We start from the raw sequence: 19,107 nt of genomic DNA, 5'->3' as shown, positions 1-19,107 counted from the left end.
CGACGACGCGTAAGTCGTCTCCTTTGTAATTACAAGTATTTTTGTAACGCTCTTCTTTTGTCATTGCTGTAGTGACCGCCATAAACATACTCATAACGCCCGCTACCAGAGTCGCATGATCGATTTACGATCGCACGTTCCATATGTATCGTTTGGACCCCGCGACTTCGATAGGCAATCATTCTTGGAAATTACCAAAGACTGAATGGTCCAGAAATAGGCAATATTAGCTTGAGAACTTTACCACAGACGCGGCAAGTTCTCTGCGTGTGAGACTTGGGGCTCAGCTGGTATTCTTCGAACCCAAGTAGAGATGTTGTTAGGCAGAGAAAGACGCGTATACTGCTACTCACCGCCGTTAACTGAGCCACGCGGAGCTCTTCCATCACCTGTGCGCGGCCTTCTGTAAAGGAAGCCTGGGGCAGCTGTTGCGCGGAGACGCTTCGTCGGCCTCCAGTTGTTCCTGGTCGGACGGTCACGGCCGCCGCTTTGACCGCAGATCACGAGTCCGGCCGCACGCGAGGCATCCCATTCACTCACTGGCCGGCAGTATGCGGTGCGTCATCGACTGCGTGCAGCTCCCTCTCTCCAGAAGCCCAGCTTACTGTATGTCGTCAGACCAGTAGTCTGCATAATCATATCGCTTCAGATCAAACACGGTAACTTACAAGGGAAACCGTGACGTTAGGATCACGAATTTACTTCAGACTCTGTACTCCTTTAGTAGGTCATTAAAATAACGTAACGTTCAAGTTGTACAGTACACTACTCCAGCAGTTCAGAGAAAATCGGAAGAGAACTTTTACTCGTCTGTTATGTACCTGAAGGTATCTTTTCGATGGTGGCGGCCGTAAGAAGACAGTGTGGTCACGTGGTTAGCGTTCAAGCTTAACAGGAGGCGACGGTTCGAATCCCGCCAGTATTAATTTTTTAATCTATATTTTTTTCGTCACTGGTCACATTATTTACTTCACATTGAGGAGCCAAAGAGACTGGTACGCCTGCCTAATATCGTGTAGGGCCCACGTGAGCACGCAGAAGTGCCGGAGGACGTGGCATGGTCTCGACTAATGTCTGAAGTAGTGCTGTAGGGAACTGTCACCATGAATCCTGCAGGACTGTCCATAAATCCGTAAGAGTGCGACGGGGTGGAGATCTCTCTTGCACAGCACGTTGCAAGGCATCCCAGATATGCTCAATGACGTTCCTGTCTGAGGAGTTTGGTGGCCAGCGGAAGTGTTTAAACTCTGAAGAGTGTTCCTGGAGCCACTGTGCAGCAATTCTGGACGTGTGGCGTGTCGCATTGTCCTGCTGGAATTGCCCAAGTCCGTCGGAATGCACAGTGAACAAGAAAGATGATCAGACAGGATGCTTACGTGCATGTCATCTGTCAGAGTCGTACCTAGACGTATCAGGGCTCCCATATCACTCTAAGTGTACACGCCCCACACCATTACAGAGCCTCTACCAGCTTGAATAGTCTCCTGCTGACATGCAGGGTCCATGGATTCACTAGGTTGTCTCCATACCCGTACGCGTCTGTCCGCAGTATGAAACGAGACTCGTCCGACCAGGCAACATGTTTCCAGTCATCAACAGTCCAACGTCGGTGATGACGGGTCCAGGCGAGGCGTAAAACTCTGTGTCGTGGTGTCCTAAAGAGTAAACGAATGTGCCTTCGGCTTCGAAAGCCCATATCGATAATATTTCGTTGAATCCTTCATATGCGGACACTTGTTGACGGTCCATCACTGAAATCTGCAGTAATTTGCGGAAGGGTTGCACTTCTGTTACGTTGAAGGATTCTCTTCAGTCGTCGTTGGTCCCGTTCTTGCAGGATGTTTTTCCGGCCCCCGCGCTGGCGGGAAAATCACCACGTCATCGCTACCTCGGGATGCTGTGTCCCATCGCTCGTGCGCCCATTACAACACCACGCTCAAACTCAAATATAACCTGACATTGCAGCAGCAGTAACCGATCTAACAGCTGCTCCAGACGCTTATTGTCTTATATAGGCGTCGCCGATCTCAGAGCCGTATTCTGCCTCTTTACATATCTCCGTATTTGAATACACATGCCTGTACTAGTTTCATTGGCGCTTCATTGTATAATGAAAAAAAAACACGTGCATTTACATGAATTTGTAGTGAGTTTTAAATGTTTTTTGACTATTTGCTATTCTTAATTAAATTTTCAAGGACGAGGTCAGGCTTCGAAATCCCAAGTGTGACCACAATAAATAATGATGTGAATAATATTATTCAAGAATGTAGTAAGCCACAATGTGCCAGATCAAAAGAGAAGCGTACAATTACTCTTCGCATGTGCTCTCAACGTCACACATTGCAGGATAGTATTTGTCATACAGACGTGGAAACACAAATTGAAACGCCGGCCGCGGTGGCCGTGCGGTTCTAGGCGCTCCAGTCCGGAGCCGCGCTGCTGCTACGGTCGCAGGCTCGAATCCTGCCTCGGGCATGGTTGTGTGTGATGTCCTTAGGTTAGTTAGGTTTAAGTAGTTCTAAGTTCTAGGGGACTAATGACCACAGCAGTTGAGTCCCATAGTGCTCAGAGCCATTTGAACCATTTTGAACAAATTGAAACAGTATCCACTACATCGAATGAATCCAGTTTTCCCGCAGTTACAGGGAATGTTCAGAGTTTCTAAGGGAAAACACACGTACGATGCTAATTGTTTTATCCTACATTGATTTGGTTTCAAGATATGGTAATATCTCATCCATGACCCAAATCATCGGCCTCTGAGTGTTACACCGATGGCTAATCGTAACTGAATACTTGGCCTTGTTGAGGTAAAAGTTCCCTGAGTGCCTAGATATCGTGTATCTACTATGTCATTCAAAAATAGCGGAGCTTCAGAGCACTTTGATTTCGATCCATTCATAGTATAGAGAGATGAAGGACGACGCATTACGATGCGACATCTTTGCTGTTGTTATACAGGAAATTTGGAAATTGGCGGTAAGGTCTTAAAGGTCTTATGGGACCAAACTGCTTAGCTCATCGGTCCCTAAGCTTAGACACTATTGAATCTAACTTAAACTAACGTACGCTAAGGACGACACATACACTCCTGCCCGAGAGAGGCCTCGAACCTCCAACGGGGGCAGCCGCGCGGACCGTGACAAAGCGCCTGAGACCGCGCGGCTACCCCGCGCGGCCTGTTAATCAGGAACAGTATGTGATATATACGAAATTCTAAGATAAGAGAGATTAGGGCTCGTACAGAGGCATATAGGCAGTCATTTTTCCCTCGTTCTGTTTGGGAGTGGAACAGGGAGGGAAGATGCTAAGTGTGGTACGAAGTACCCTCCACCACACACCGTATGGTGGATTGCGGAGTATGTATACAGATGTAGATGTAGAAATTCTAGCATGCCGTAGTAGCTGTGGGTCAGCAACTTCTGTTAATCTATACAACGAAAAACCAGTCCACAGCTGCAAATTTTACTTTCTTTCATTCACTCGATGACTCGGCCCGAAACTAGTCATCGAGTGAATAAAAAAAAGTAAAATTTTGCAACTGTGGACTGGTTTTTGTTGTACTGATAATACGATATGGCACCAATTTTGGCCCTAACTCATCGTTTAGTTTTCAGAATCATGTAAAACAATTAAACTGTAACACGTGAATGCCATTACAGTTACCAGCAAAAATAGCTTTATCCACACTTTGTGGTCCACTTTTATGCTATTTGTGGACTGTACCGACATCCTGAGACATCGGCCATCTTGCCTCCTCACTTTATTGTGTTGAGTGCGTGAAGGTCGGATGGACCGCAGTGATTACACAAGTAACGGGTAAGGCGAACTCTAGATTGCGATTTATTGGTAGAATCCTGAAGCGATGCAGTCCTTCAGCAAAGGATATAGCTTACAATAACTAGCGTCCGTCGTCCGTCGTAATTTAATTTATTATTTATTGTTAATGTTTATTGTTGCCGACTTACGTGGTGGCCTTAATCAAAATATTTCATTCAATTTTGATTTACAGTTAAATGCTTTTGTGAAGTTCTCCTTTTTAACAATGTTAATCTTAAATTATTTGTTACGTTAATGCATGTTAGACTCGCTGAATCTTAAAACATGAGCATATAAGTAGAACAATCGAATAAACTTTTCATATTAATTTCCTCGGGTAGTCAGTTCACTTTAAAGCAAAAAATCTTTAGTTATTAATTACAATTGCGGCCCACACACACGCGAGAGTATTTCTTCTTACCTCCGTTAACCATTGCATTGTAGTCGGAGTCCTGGCTCTGGCTCTCGGCTGTTGTACTGAAAATAAGAATCTTAAAGCTACGTATTTTCTGCAGCGTCGGTCGGCTGTGGAGAAAAATGTATATTGTGTTAATAGCGGGCGAGTTTTTCGCTTCCGCTAAATTTTATAAGTTAATATCGCCACGTAATGGCGTCGTTGGCTGCATCGGCCGCTGCGATTGTTGCACTGTAAATTACTCGAATGCAGGTTAACTAAAGGAAGGCGGATATGAAATCGGGATCACCTCTTACAAATTAAAAGTGCACAATAATATTAAATCAATATATTATCTGCTTAATTAGTACAAATATGCTTACATTTGCCAGCACTCACAAGATGTTCGTCTACACGCAACAAAGACAAGAGAAGAAGTGAAGACGACTAAAACATTAACAAAAGAGCGTATCTTGTCGTCTCTTTAGATCATTTTGTTATATTTCTTCGCCCTCGAAACTTATACAGAGAAATTATTATAATACAGGTACATGAGAAAAATGTGTATTATTCAATTTTTAAATGTCTCTTCTTTATAAATACTGTTTTTTAAGTCTTTTCGTATTATTTCACTGGGGACGCTATAAACACTTTAGTTCGTCCAGTCTTAGAGTGTTGTTCGTCTATATTGGACCCTTACAGTTGGGTCTGATTCAAGAGATTGAGAAGGTCCAAACAAGAGCGGCAAGATTCGTGACTGGTACATTTAGCCATTGCGAGGGCGTTACAAATCTCATAGAAAGTTTGAAGTGGGGCACACTTGCTGATAGACGGTGCGCTAAACGGAAGGGGGTACTCACTAAATTCCGAAATCCGATCTTCACCGAGGATGTAGAGCATACATTATTACCACCAACTTTCAAATCGCGCAATGATCACCATTCAAAGATAAGGGATGTTACAGTTAGTACTGAGGCGTTCAGACAGTCCTGGGTGGAACAGAGGGGGGGAAATACAAGTCTGACTTTGGCGCGAATTGTGCCCTCCGCCACACACCGCTTGGCGGCTAGCGCAGTATATATGTAGATGTAGATGACTTCTTGTACAGTTTAACCCCACAACTATGTGGAACATATGCCTATATGCTGGTGAGCCATAATGTTATGCCCACCTCTTTACTATCGTGTTGGTCCACGTCTGCAACGGAGTTCAGGAGCTTTTCTTCGTCGCACGAATTCGACGGGTTCTTGGCAGGCTGTCGGAGGTGTGAGATACAAGACATCTACGCACAGTTAACCCAATTCTCGTAAATTACACGCCGGTGGTTTGTGGGCGAGCAACTGGCATCCGATAGCGTCCCAGATGTGTTTCATGGGATTGAGATAACCAGAATTTGATAGCCGAGATATCGACGTAAGTTCACTATCGTGCTCCTGAAACTACTGTAGCACACGTCTGGCCTTGTGACTTGAAGCGTTATCCTGTTGGAAGATCCAATCGTCGTTGGTGTAGACATCAAGCATGAAGGGATGGGGGTGGTCCATAATAGCGTTCACGTAGTCCAAAGCAGCCGTAGTGCCTTCCACTACCACCGCTGGTCCTATGGAAAGCATGGTGAGTGTTCCACATAGCACAGTATTGCCCCCAGGGATCTGCGTCCGTGCGCAGTGCTTGTTTCTAGCAGCCATTTGCCTGGAAGATGGTGTATGATGTAACTTGGTGTAACTAGAAACGTGATTCATCCGATCAGACCACACTTTTCATATGATCCATGGCCTATTCTCGATGATCCTTTGTACACTGTATCATCGTTGAGCCAGCATGGAAACACGTTTAAGACCATCTATTGGGGTGTCCCATGGTCAACGAAATACACGGATCGGTGTCCTCTGAAAAACTTGTGTCTACAACTGTAAATGTGATCCAGCACCAGCATTCGAGACAACAAGTTCCCTGCAGAGCATCGCAACTATAATATGTGCTTCAGATGGGCACGGAGGCAGTTGCAGTAAAAGTGAACAGCATTTCGTAAAAAAATATACTAGGTGATCAAAAAGTCAGTATAAATTTGAAAACCAAATAATGTAGACAGAGAGGTACAAATCCACACACATGCTTGGAATGACACGGGGTTTTATTAGAACAAGAAAAATCCAAAAGTTCAAAAACTGTCCGACAGATGGCGCTTCATCTGATCAGAATAGCAATAATTAGCATAACAAAGTAAGACAAAGGAAAGATGATGTTCTTTACAGGAAATGCTCAATATGTCCACCATCATTCCTCAACAATAGCTGTAGTCGAGGAATAATGTTGTGAACAGCACTGTAAACCATGTCCGGAGTTATGGTGAGGCATTGGCGTCGGATGTTGTCTTTCAGCATCCCCCAAACGACGCGCGCAAGACATCTTTCAAGCGGCTAGCAATATGGGGTGGAGCGCCATCCTGCATAAACATCGTACATTCCAGCAAGTGTTTATCGGCCAGGCTGGGGATGATGCGATTCTGTAACATATCGGCGTACCTCTCACCCGTAACGGTAGCCGTTACAAAGCCAGAATCACGCATTTCCTCGAAGAAAAAAGGTCCGATAATAGTAGATGTGGTAAATCCAACCCATACCCTGACTTTCTCGTCGTGCAGTGGAGTTTCCACGATAGTTCTAGGATTTTCGGAAGCCCAAATTCTGCAGTTGTAGGCGTTGACATGTAACGCCGGAAATGCATATCCTCCTATTTCCATCTATTGTACTATAATTTTTTTCCTTATTTTGTCACATGAAGATATGACATTTCTGTCTCTTTATATATTGTAATTGTTTTACTGTTTGTATATATATATATATATTTATGCATTTATGTTGGTTTGTTTTGTGAATATTATTTGTATTTATACGCTGGGTCTGGCCTAGGGAAAACTATGCTATCGAACGAATACATCGATAGGTCGTGTGGAGAACAAAAGTGTTTAGGATCTTTGGGAGTGTTAACTCTGTTGCGTGGAGCGCGGGCAGAGCAGAGAGAGTCTGGCTGGGGTGGTGCAGTGGAGCAGGTGTGTTGTGTGAAGCTCCCGCGAGTTGCCGCGCTTTCGGGGTTTGGCAGCATGTAATTGCGCTCGACTTGCGATGATAGTTTCTGACACGGTGTCGCGGACGGGAAGCATTAGCTGGCGCACATCAAGAGCCCGTTTCGTCTGGTGACCGTGTCGAGAAGAGGGCGCGCCAACATCCAGCTTCTGCAACAGCGACGGCCGACAATGAGTGACTGTCGCCACCTCCTCGATCGACGGCTTCAAACCTTCAATGAGGAAGGAAGACTGGAAGCACGTAAAGTTTTGGAACTGTATGGCGGGCCTCAGCTTTTCAAACTTTTAAAATTGTTGCATCACAAAATTACAGCAACGTAGCATGAACCTTTGTTGCTCATTGTCCCAATTGCATTACCAAGCAGGGTCCCTTCCTTTTCCGAAATGAACCCGAGTGTCGTTGAAATTCAAACGCAAGCATTAAAGTAATGTTATTCCATTTCACTGCTTTAATTTCAAAGTTCACTTAAAGTATTCATAGCTGGCTACAATATTTAGATTACACAAGCACAAATTATGAGTGCGAGTTTTGTTACCATATTTTAGCTTACCTGTGACTACAGCTCAGCTTGGTACATACTAAATTTTACTATTGTTAATTGTTCAGAATCATTTAATTCAAGTTCAAAGTTAAATCTCTTATTTCTAAATTGCGTAGATTCAAGTAGCTTTTGAAATGATTGTTGAGGTAGTCCAAGACTAACCGTATTTTATTGAATTTCGATGTGCTTCAGAAAGGAAGCTCACTATTAACTTCAGTCACTAAATTAACTTTCAATTTTCCGGTTTTATTAATTCTTTTGCTAAATTAAGTCAGAGTGTAGCGAAATTTATTACTTCTGACAAACTTTCAGTTTTCACACTACACGTGCCAACCTTCAGTTGCCACGCTTCTAGTGCTAATTATATGTGTAATAACCTTTCTTTTTCAGTTACTATAGTAATTGTCCTTAGGACTGGCGACCGTAATTTCCCCCAAATCTCAAATATCGAATTACCGCTAGTTAATTGTTAACGTAACGGCCGCACATTTACTTTCTTTATTAACTTTACCCCTTTTCAGAATTAATTTCCACCAGTTTCATTTGCATTTTTCCTTTCATTTAGATGTAACCGTTTCCTCCCTCTTTACCGACAAATTAACTTCGGTGACGATTGCTTTTCACAAATTTCCATTAGGTACACGTGGTTTAATTTTTCACTGTCATTAAGGTCGATAAGTGAGGGGGAGGTTACAGACAGACCCTCGGAGTGTGAAATGAGCTTCGTCGGCCCACAACATGTTACTCAACCAATCGTCATCTTCCGCCATCTTTTGAAACATCCACACCGCAAATGCCCTCCGCTTCACTAAATCGCCAGGTAACAGTTCATGATGCCGATGGATTTTGTACGGATAGCATCGGAGGGTACTCCCAAGTGCCAACCAAACAATAGTGTATGGAATGCCGGTACGACGTGCGACTGATCGTAACGCTGACTAGCACATTCCCCATTCTGATAATACAGCTTCACTAAAAGCGCCTTTTCAGTTAACGTCAACATGCTGCGACTGCTGGCGCATCTGATTCTCTCTCTCATTACAGCTCCTTTTATACACGATTGTCATGCGCAGTCGCTGACGTTTTGCTGTCCAGCGCCATCTGTCGGACATTTTGTGAACTTCGGTTTTTTTTTTTGTTATAATAAAACCGCATGTCATTCTAGGGATGTGTGCCAATTTTTACCTCTCTATCTACATTATTCCGTGGTTTATTAAGTTTTCAAACTTATACTGACTTTTTGATCACCCGGTATATATAAATGAAGCTCCATTTCACACAAGTACGGCACAGATAGACACAAATAAATACACAACACCCCAGGTGAGAGATTTTGTCATACTGATAGAGCTAGAATAAACGAGACATCGCACTAGCACTTGCATAGGTGTACTTAATAGTGGATATTGCTGGAGATTGAGTGTAGAGCACTTTACTCGCTTTATTGCCTACAAGACCATGATTTATTACACCCAAGATGGAATTTTAACTGATATCAAAGAGGCGGCGAGTGTGTGACAGTCGGTGAAGTTTCTGTTTCTATTACACGCATAAATATCTGTTATGTTTCTCACTCAAGTTTATCTGTCTTCCAGTGGGCGTATACCGCTACCGTTTGTCTTTTTCTACGGTTTTATGGCTTGGCGGCGCTGTAATCAAACTCATTTGTCTCTGTCTATGAGATAGCGTGAGAGTGTTTGCGTGCATGCAAACACGTTTTATGTTGCCGCAAGATTCTGCCCAACGCAAACATGCCCGTCTCGCAGCCATCTTGTTTTAGGTCCTGCTTGGTTTCCCTTAACGGCTTCTCCTGAAAAATTCTCAGCACTAATCGTTCCATATTTGTCAGAGGGCTGTTTTCAAATAATGTATCTAATTGTTTACCGCAAATGAAATTTCTGAATGCAAGAAAATATACTGTGTGATGTAAAATACGTAAAGCAGTCCTGCCATCTCATTACAGGAGCAGTTATATATGGGAGAATGAATGGTGATTTTTTTTCCCGGTCATTGATTAATTTTTTTGATAATGTTGTTGCAAGGATTATAACAATTATTGGAATAATAAATCTAATAAAAACTCTTGTAGATAGGATTAAGATTGTTTTTCTTGATTTATATCAAGCTTTCTGATTGGAAGTCAAACAAACGTTAATAAATTAATACTTGGTTCAATAAATGCACTTATTAATGCGGCGGTTGCAATTAAAGGTCGATTCACACTTGAAGGAACGGAAAGAAACGTGAAAAACATCGCACAACGTGTCTGAAATGATGGCATTCAGACAGGCTGTGAGCGCCATGAAAGTTTTGTCATTGATGTTGATGTTGATGTTGGTTGGGGGCTTATGGGGCTTATGGGATGTTGATGTTGGTAGGATAACGATGACGTCATCTGCTAACCTACTCTCTCAGTGCTTACACTTGTTACAATAGCGGATTTCGTCATTCTGCGTCTTTTTAGATTTTATTTTGTCCCTTGCTATGTTTTCGTGGTACATTGCCAATGTTCCTTGACAACCTGGATAATTTTTTCCATAAGGATTTGCCCACAAAAGAGGCCAGACACCTAAAACCGAAAAATGATCTACATTTTTCTTTACATCGACAACAAAAGAAAACCTAATTGTGCATATAAAGAAGTGAATTTATGAAAAAATTCTCATTAATAATCTTTTTTACCAGTGTAAATTTTAGGTGTATTGAAGAAGGAAAAAGAAAACGGTAGAGTGAAAAAATTCTATACAGGTTGATTCCATGATGATGTTAAACAAATTAGCAGGGTAGATGTACCAGTTCGAGTTAAGGGAGGGTGTTCCGGAAACGATCGAGTCGAAAGTTATAAGCTCAAGTCGTTCTGATACATGTGACAGTGGAACACACGTACAGGTACTGTAGATGCTAAGATTGCAGGCTAGAAAACTTTCAGAGGTGGTAGTATGGACCAAAATAAGAACAAAAAATATTTTTGTGAGTTGACTGTTAACAACTGTCAAGTAATTTATGAAATTTATGTTTCACCATCAGCTGTTAGATTGAAAAACTTAAGCATCAAACTTTTCCCGTCTTAGACCATCAGGCTAAGTACAGTTCAAGTAAATACACCTCAGCCCGCCCGGCTAGCCGCGCGGTCTAACGCGCTGCTTCCCGAGCGGGAAGGCGTGCCGGTCCCCGGCGGATTAGTTTCGAGGTCCGGTGTGCCGGCCACCTTTGGAAAGCGTTTTTCCGTCTACCTCGGCGAATGCGGGCTGGTTCCCTTTATTCAGCCTCAGTTACACTCTGTCGGCCATTGCTGTGAAAACACTGTCTCCACATATGCGTACACCATAATTACACAAACATTTGGGCTACTCTCATCTGGTATGAGACGTTCCCGGTGGGGTCCACTGGGGCCAAACCGCACAATAACCCTGGGTTCGGTGTGGGGCGGCGGTGTGGTGGGTGGACTGCTGTGGCCTGTTGTGGCGTTGTGGACCACTGAGAGTTTCGGTGGGGCGAAACCTCTCCGTCGTTTCTAGTTCCCCAGTTCAATTTAGCACACACACAATACACAAATACAGCTCTCATACTTTTCAAAATGGTTCAATTGGCTCTGAGCACTATGGGACTTAACATCTGTGGTCATCAGTCCCCTAGAACTTAGAACTACTTAAACCTAACTAACCTAAGGACACCACACACACCCATGCACGAGGCAGGATTCGAACCTGCGACCGTAGCAGTCGCGCGGTTCCGGACTGAGCGCCTAGAACTGCTAGACAACCGCGGCCGGCTCTCATGCTTTTATTTGATAGTGGATACATCTCTCATGTCACTACCAAGTGCACCATAAATATTATGAGTAGAACTTAATGTACTGGACTTTACATATTATAACAACTGAGATGTACTCACTGTCAAGTAACGACATGAAAGATCTATTTAATTGAAGTTTTTAACGTTAGGACTTGGAAGAGCAGTTGAATGGAATGGACAGTGTCTTGAAAGGAGGATATAAGATGAACATCAACAAAAGCAAAACTAGGATAATGGAATGTAGTCGAATTAAGTCGGGTGATGCTGAGGGAATTAGATTAGGAAAGGTGACACTTAAGGAAGTAAAGGAGGTTTGCTATTGGGGGGGGGGGGGGGCAAAGTAACTGATGATGGTCGAAGTAGAGAGGATATAAAATGTAGACTGGCGGTGGCAAGGAAACCGTTTCTGAAGAAGAAAGAATTTGTTAACATCGAGTATAGATTTAAGTGTCAGGAAGTCGTTTCTAAAAGTATTTGTATGGAGTGTAGCCATGTCTGGAAGTGAAACATGGACGATAAATAGTTTGGACGAGAATAGAATAGAAACTTTCGAAATGTGGTGCCACAGAAGAATGCTCAAGATTAGGTGGGTAGATCACGTAAGTAATGAGGAGGTATTGAATAGAATTTGGCAGAAGAGGAGTTTGTGGCACAACTTGAGTAGAAGAAGGGATCTGTTGGTAGGACATGTTCTGAGGCATCAAGGGATCATCAATTTAGTACTGGAGGGCAGCGTGGAGGGTAAAAATCGTAGAGGGAGACCAAGAGATGACTACACTAAGCCGATTCAGAAGGATGTAGGCTGCAGTAGGTACTGGGAGATGAAAAAGCTTGCACAGGATAGAGTAGCATGGAGAGCTGCATCAAACCAGTCTCAGAACTGAAGACCACAACAACAACGTTATATCCGTTCACGATGGTGCAAGAGCGAAACCGTTTGATGCTTAAGGCTTCCAAAATAACAGCTGATGGTCAAATATGCGTTTTATGAATTATTTTATTGCTATGAAACTTCCTGGCAGATTAAAACTGTGTGCCTGACCGAGACTCGAACTCGGGATGCTCTACCACTTTTCCCGCGAAAGGCAATGGTCCCGAGTTCGAGTCTCGGTCGGGCACACAGTTTTAATCTGCCAGGAAGTTTCATATCAGCGCACACTCCGCTGCAGCGTGAAAATCTCATTCTGGTATTTGACTGCTGTTAACAGTCACCTAACTAAATGGTTTTTTGTTGTTGCTTTTGTGCTACGACCACCTCTGAAAATTGCCTGCCCTTCAATCTTAGCAGAAATAGAGCCGGTGCATGTATTCCACTGTCAGAGGTATCAGAACGAATTTCGCCAGTAACTTCCGACTCGTTCGTTTACGTGTCAGGGTCCCTCGTCTCGAATTGATACATGTACCGTGCTCCATCATCCTTAGTAGCTTGTAACATCATCACGAAAACACGTTGTACATTGCCGTCGAAATATATTTGACATATTTCTGTTTATATATATATTCTCTAGAAAATAGGTACTGCAGTTTTTAAGTCTTTTGACGACACTTTTCATGTTTCGCTGCTCAGAAGTGGACTATGCAAATTTTCTCAAGAATACCCGTTATAAAGCTTGTCTTGTCAAGTAATGTGCTTTATCATTGCTAGTTCCTTAATTGCGATACTACATTCTGACTTCCTGTATTGCGGATGGTGTCTCATAACTTCACTTTCTCCGATCGGAACTGGACTAAACATAGTGACGTCACGTTGACGTTCCGTCTCGTGTAAACACTCCACCAGTTCACAATGACGGCGCCTTTCATTTCGTTACGTTAAGGTTCAGTGTAAATCAGCCTTAAATGTAGAAAGGACGAGGTTGGCTTTTCGTTGATGTTGCTGATAATTTTGCAGTGTAAGCGTGTAACTTGAGAGTAGACTTATGACACATAGTTATTATTTAAGAATCTTTGTACTTCAATTCACTGTCTTACAAATTCATTCAGTTTTTGAGCTGAACCAAATTGGTTGACGTTCACGGTAACACGAATGTACGGACCCAAGTCATAGTACGAAAAACTCGCCCCCCCCCCCCCCCCCAAGGTCCGATCGGAAGGGAAATGGAAACCACATTGGAAATAAAAAAGATTTTTTATTCGCATTAGGTTTTCACAACTTCCAGCTACTTCTCTACATAGTCACCACTCCTATTCAGACATTTGTCGTAGCGTTGTACCAACTTTACAATATGCTCGTCATAGAAGGCAGCAGCCTGTGATTTCCTCTTCTTCTCTACGGCCGCGCGGAGTGGCCGCGTGGTTTGACGCGTCATGTCACGGACTGCGCGGCCCCTCCCGCCGGAGGTTCGAGTCCTCCGTCGGGCATGGGTGTGTGTGTTGTTCTTAGCATAAGTTATTGTAAGTAGTGTCTAGGGACCGAAGACCGAAGCAGTTTGGTCCCTTAGGAATTCACACACATTTGAACATCTTCTCTACGCTGGTCTGCAGTTTGTTGTCTGGACCAAAATGTTGTCTTCATGTGAGCAGAGATGAACATCAGAGTGAACCAAGTCCAGGCTGTTTGGTGGGTTACAAACACTTCCCATCGAAAACGCTGCAGGGCTATTCTCATCGCCACTGCAGTGTCCGGCCGAGAATTGTCATGTAGAACAAAATGCATGACAGGTACGTTATGTGGGGTTGCATGCAATTAGGCGAAACCTCGCAGCAGGCATCCATACTTGGAGGGAGACACTATTTCTCTTGGCATCTTTACGTGCTTTTTACGCGCGCGAACTGAAAAGAGCGACACGACGCGATGGACAGACATACTAGAGAGACATGCCCAAGACATCTCTGCAAGGCTTTATCGGATTTGCACTGTCGTTCCCAGTTTGCCATCTATGGGACCTTACTTTCCGAATAGCTCGCGTATCTTTGTTATAAACTACACGCTCCACACTCTACAGGCTAAATGCTTCAAGTGGACCGTCGGTGCAGTCAAAGTCTAGCGTTATCGAAAATGAAAATCGTGACTCACTGGACCACGCCACATCCCTTCATTTACCTCCAGTCAGCCCACGGAAGACATGCAGCTTTATGTTCAACCGCGAAAAATTTGCCGTTTGCGAGTACCCGACTCCAAATGTTCATTGCTAGCAGTTTCCTTTTCATTTTCGCTCTAGAACTCAGCAAATCCTGTCAGATTTGAAACCGACTGTCATGGACAAGGTGTGACACTTGTCTTCGCCCGTGTCGGTTAGGACCTTTTTACGACCGCTATACTTGCGCCGCGTGACATGAATGTGAGTGGTACACCATTCCTTGTAGATGCAGATGCGATGAGCAAAGAATGGTTCAAATGGCTCTAAGCACTACGGGACTTTACATCTGAGGTCATCAGTCCCAGAGACTTAGAACTACTTAAGCCTACCTAAGGACATCACACACATCCATGCCCGAGGCAGGATTCAAACCTGCGACCACAGTAGCAGCGCGGTTCTGGACTCAAGCGCCTAGAACCGCTCGGCCACAGCGGCCGGCTGCGCTGAGCAGTCCGCGCTGATATGCAGACAAGTAGGACTACTTAATTCAAGTTGAGGTTATGGCACGTTCGAACACTATAATTTCTGCGTCGTTTCCAAGTTGACTCATCTTACTGCTCTGGTTCAAGAATACCAGCTGGTACATGCAGACTACTTTACTGCCATGAATTACATCAGCCGTGGAAGGTCACATGTCTCATGGTTCAAAAATGGTTCAAATGGCTCTGAGCACTATGGGACTGAACATCTATGGTCATCAGTCCCCTAGAACTTAGAACTACTTAAACCTAACTAACCTAAGGACATCACACAACACCCAGTCATCACGAGGCAGAGAAAATCCCTGACCCCGCCGAGAATCGAACCCGGGAACCCGGGCGTGGGAAGAGAGAACGCCACCGCACGACAACGAGCTGCGGACCCATGACTCATGGTACCAGCCCGACATAGTCTCCAAAACGACTAGTGCGATCTTCTAAGGGGGGTGACTAAATTTTTGTCTATGGTGAACTTACCAAAGGTTCATTGGTGCAAGTATGCAATATCTCTCACTGTCTGAGATGTTTACCTAGTAGCGTCTTTTTCCTTCATTTCAGCATCTCTATCGTGCTCTTACTGTCTGGAGTTTTACTCAGCGCTCTAGAGCAGAGAATCCTCCCTTGATCTGACGTATCCTTGCTGCGTACATGTAGCTAATAAAACTTTTAGATTCCACGTTAAGCGACAGAGTTAGTGAACTCAGTCATACTGAGAGATCATTGAGCAAAAGAGACAATAACGGAGACATTTAATCAGGAATATCAAGGTTTTCAAGGCGAAAATCTCAGCATTCAGGGATACGATAGGAACGATCATCGAAACAAAGAAGTCCAGTAAACATGGGCTCTAAAATTTGTACTTCGAGCGATATGAGCACTTCTTAATGTTCGATACTGAGCTTGTACTGCAAGCTCTTTGCTTTCCATATTTTGAGATGTGGTAGCATGGATCAAAACAGTCGAGAAGTCCGGTAAACATGGCCTCTGAAGTTCATACCTTAAATGCTACGTGCACTGGTTCATCACTACTTTGAAACACATCTCTTCTAATAAACAAGTGCTCTTAGTTCTTAAGACATATATTTTAGTGGACACGTTTACTAGACAATTTTTTCTTGTTTCTGTCCATACTACCTCCTCCCAAAATATGGAGAGCAAAGAGTCTGTGTTAGAGGTAATTAATTTCAGAGTGTTGAACATGAAGAAGTGCTCACAGCTGTGAAGGTATGCAGTTTAGTGCCCATGTTTACTTGACTTGTTTCGCCTTGAATGGTCGTTCCTGTCATATCCGTGAACATCGACCATTCCTCCTGGAACACACTGTGTGTCTCTTCATTATTCATGTTACTGGGCACGGTATTCTTACGATCGCTTCATTTGCGATGGTCGGAAACTAGACTCGTTTCGCCTTAACGTGAGCTTAGTTACAGAACACGCCAGTTAATCATACTTGAGCTGAACTCCTGGAAGCGTGTGTACGTAACGCTTGTGTCAGCTCGTGGAAACTGAACCGTTGCAACATCGAAGCCGGAATCGTGGACCAGTAATCCTTGATTACTGAACTTGTTCTAGAAATGAACACAGGGATATTAATTAAGTTTCCATAGTCGTCTAGTTACCGTTATTAGAATTTCTCTCAGGTTTCACGAAATTATACACGTTTGCGTTTAATTGCTTGATGCATGGTAATTGTGTATGACCTTAGTATGCGCATTCGTGGTATTAATTAGGCCCAAGTCGCTACGTTGAAATTTACGTAATCACTCTATTGGCGACTTTTTTTAAAAAAATAGAACTAGTCTATCGACAGTATATCAATAGAAAGAAGCACAGTTATCCGATAACCAGTGATTGAGTTCCTTACATCTTTTAGCGTTATGTTAGAAAACGAATCTGAATTTAGGCCGCTGCAGGGACTGACCATCATTGAAAGGGTCGCAAGCTGCTGAATCTATGCCACTGTAATTCTAGTACACTAATGTATCTCTCTGTTGCTGAAGTCCACTGGGAGGTCTATTCAAAATTAACATCTGCCTAGAAGGCAGGAACGAGGAGAACAGGACCAGAAGTTCTACGTTCATTGTAATTTTTAGTAGAATATCAACCAAAAAGGATTCACTTCGTTTGGTCATTTTTCATTTGTTTTCTGAATGGGAAACGAGTGTGAACTCTCCATTTCTTTTTTAAAAAAAAGTAGTACATGACAGTGCGAAACTTCTCTGAGACTAACAAACACACACACACTCACACACACACACATATATATATATATATATATATATATATATATATATATATATATATATATATATATATATATATATATATTCTCTTGTGCTCATGATTGTTCACGAACACAAGAGAAAGGAGAAAATTACGTTTATATATATATATATATATATATATATATATATATATATAGAAAGAAACATTCCACATGGGAAAAATATATTAAAAACAAAGATTCCATGACTTACCAAACGGGAAAGCGCTGGTAGACAGACACAATAAAAAACACACAAACACACACACAGAATTTCAAGCTTTCGCAACCAACGGTTGCTTCGTCAGGAAAGAGGGAAGGAGAGGGAAAGACGAAAGGATGTGGGTTTTAGGGGAGAGGGTAAGGAGTGATTCCAATCCCGGGAGCGGAAAGACTTACCTTAGGGGGAAAAAAGGACAAGTATACACTCGCACACACACACATATCCATCCACACATATGCAGACACAAGCAGACATATTAAAAGGCCGTTTGGTAAGTCATGGAATCTTTATATATATATATATATATATATATATATATATATATATATATGTGTGTGTGTGTGTGTGTGTGTGTGTGTGTGTGTGTGTGTGTGTGTGTGTGTTGATTAACTTTCAAACTAATTAAATACAGCCCAAGAACAAACAAGAATTTATGTTCAACACGGGAGTGCATAGGAACACAATCGAGAGGTAATAACTTTAAGTATTTAATTCGCAACAATATACTGCAATATTTTACATCAAAAAATAGCTGTGACTAAAAAATTTTCTTAATTACAAAGACTGTTACAAAACGGCACAAACAGCCCACAGACCCCACATTACAAGAGCGGCCGTCTGTCGTCTCATGAACACTCTGATTACAGGGCGGTACAGGAAACCTCTAAAAGAACAGATTAGTATACATACAACGACAAACGTAACAATTTCACAGTCCCACAACCTGCATCGAGTTCGGGATTGTAACACAATGACAATAACTGTAATTAATAAACTATTTTCGTACATAACAAGGCCTCAGTTAATGGCGCCGCTAAATTAGTCAGCAGTACACACTCTAGCAACAGCCGTCCAATAGCAAACGACTAGTGAGCGGTCGCTGTGATGGGCTAATAATTGCAGATTTAAGGTTGTCAAACAAGCATGTATTTTCGATAAACTCGTCCACATAAAATAACTCAATAAAATGGAAATCACACAAAAGCTTGAAAAACAAAATTAAACACACATATAAAAAGAAAACACCTCTTTTTCAGAAGAAGCAACCAACACATTGACATGCCAAGTTAACATAAGAGTAATAAAGCTCAGTCCTGTTACGAACAAGGCAAAACACACCAAACAATTAAAGCACGAGCAATGAGCTTTGCAGACTTGCAGAGACTCACCAGTATCATGCCGAAACAAAGCTCAATTCTGTTCAACCACATGGAATAACTTTTCCACTAGCGCACAACGCCATCCCATTGCTAAAGGCACTTAGCATTGATCGCATTCCACTTTCAGGGAGCCAACAAATGCCGCCACCCAATGCGGTTACGACGGTCAACTCGACGCGATGCAACGAGGAAATTTTTTCACACCGAGAGTTGCCTTTCCTTGCAAGCCCGGACCAGAGGGCTTAACAAAACGTCATAACGTTG

This window comes from Schistocerca nitens, chromosome 4 (assembly GCF_023898315.1).
Source record: "Schistocerca nitens isolate TAMUIC-IGC-003100 chromosome 4, iqSchNite1.1, whole genome shotgun sequence".
In the NCBI taxonomy this organism is placed as follows: domain Eukaryota; kingdom Metazoa; phylum Arthropoda; class Insecta; order Orthoptera; family Acrididae; genus Schistocerca; species Schistocerca nitens.
The sequence above is the reverse complement of the archived record's forward strand: the minus strand, read 5'-3'. Positions refer to the sequence as shown.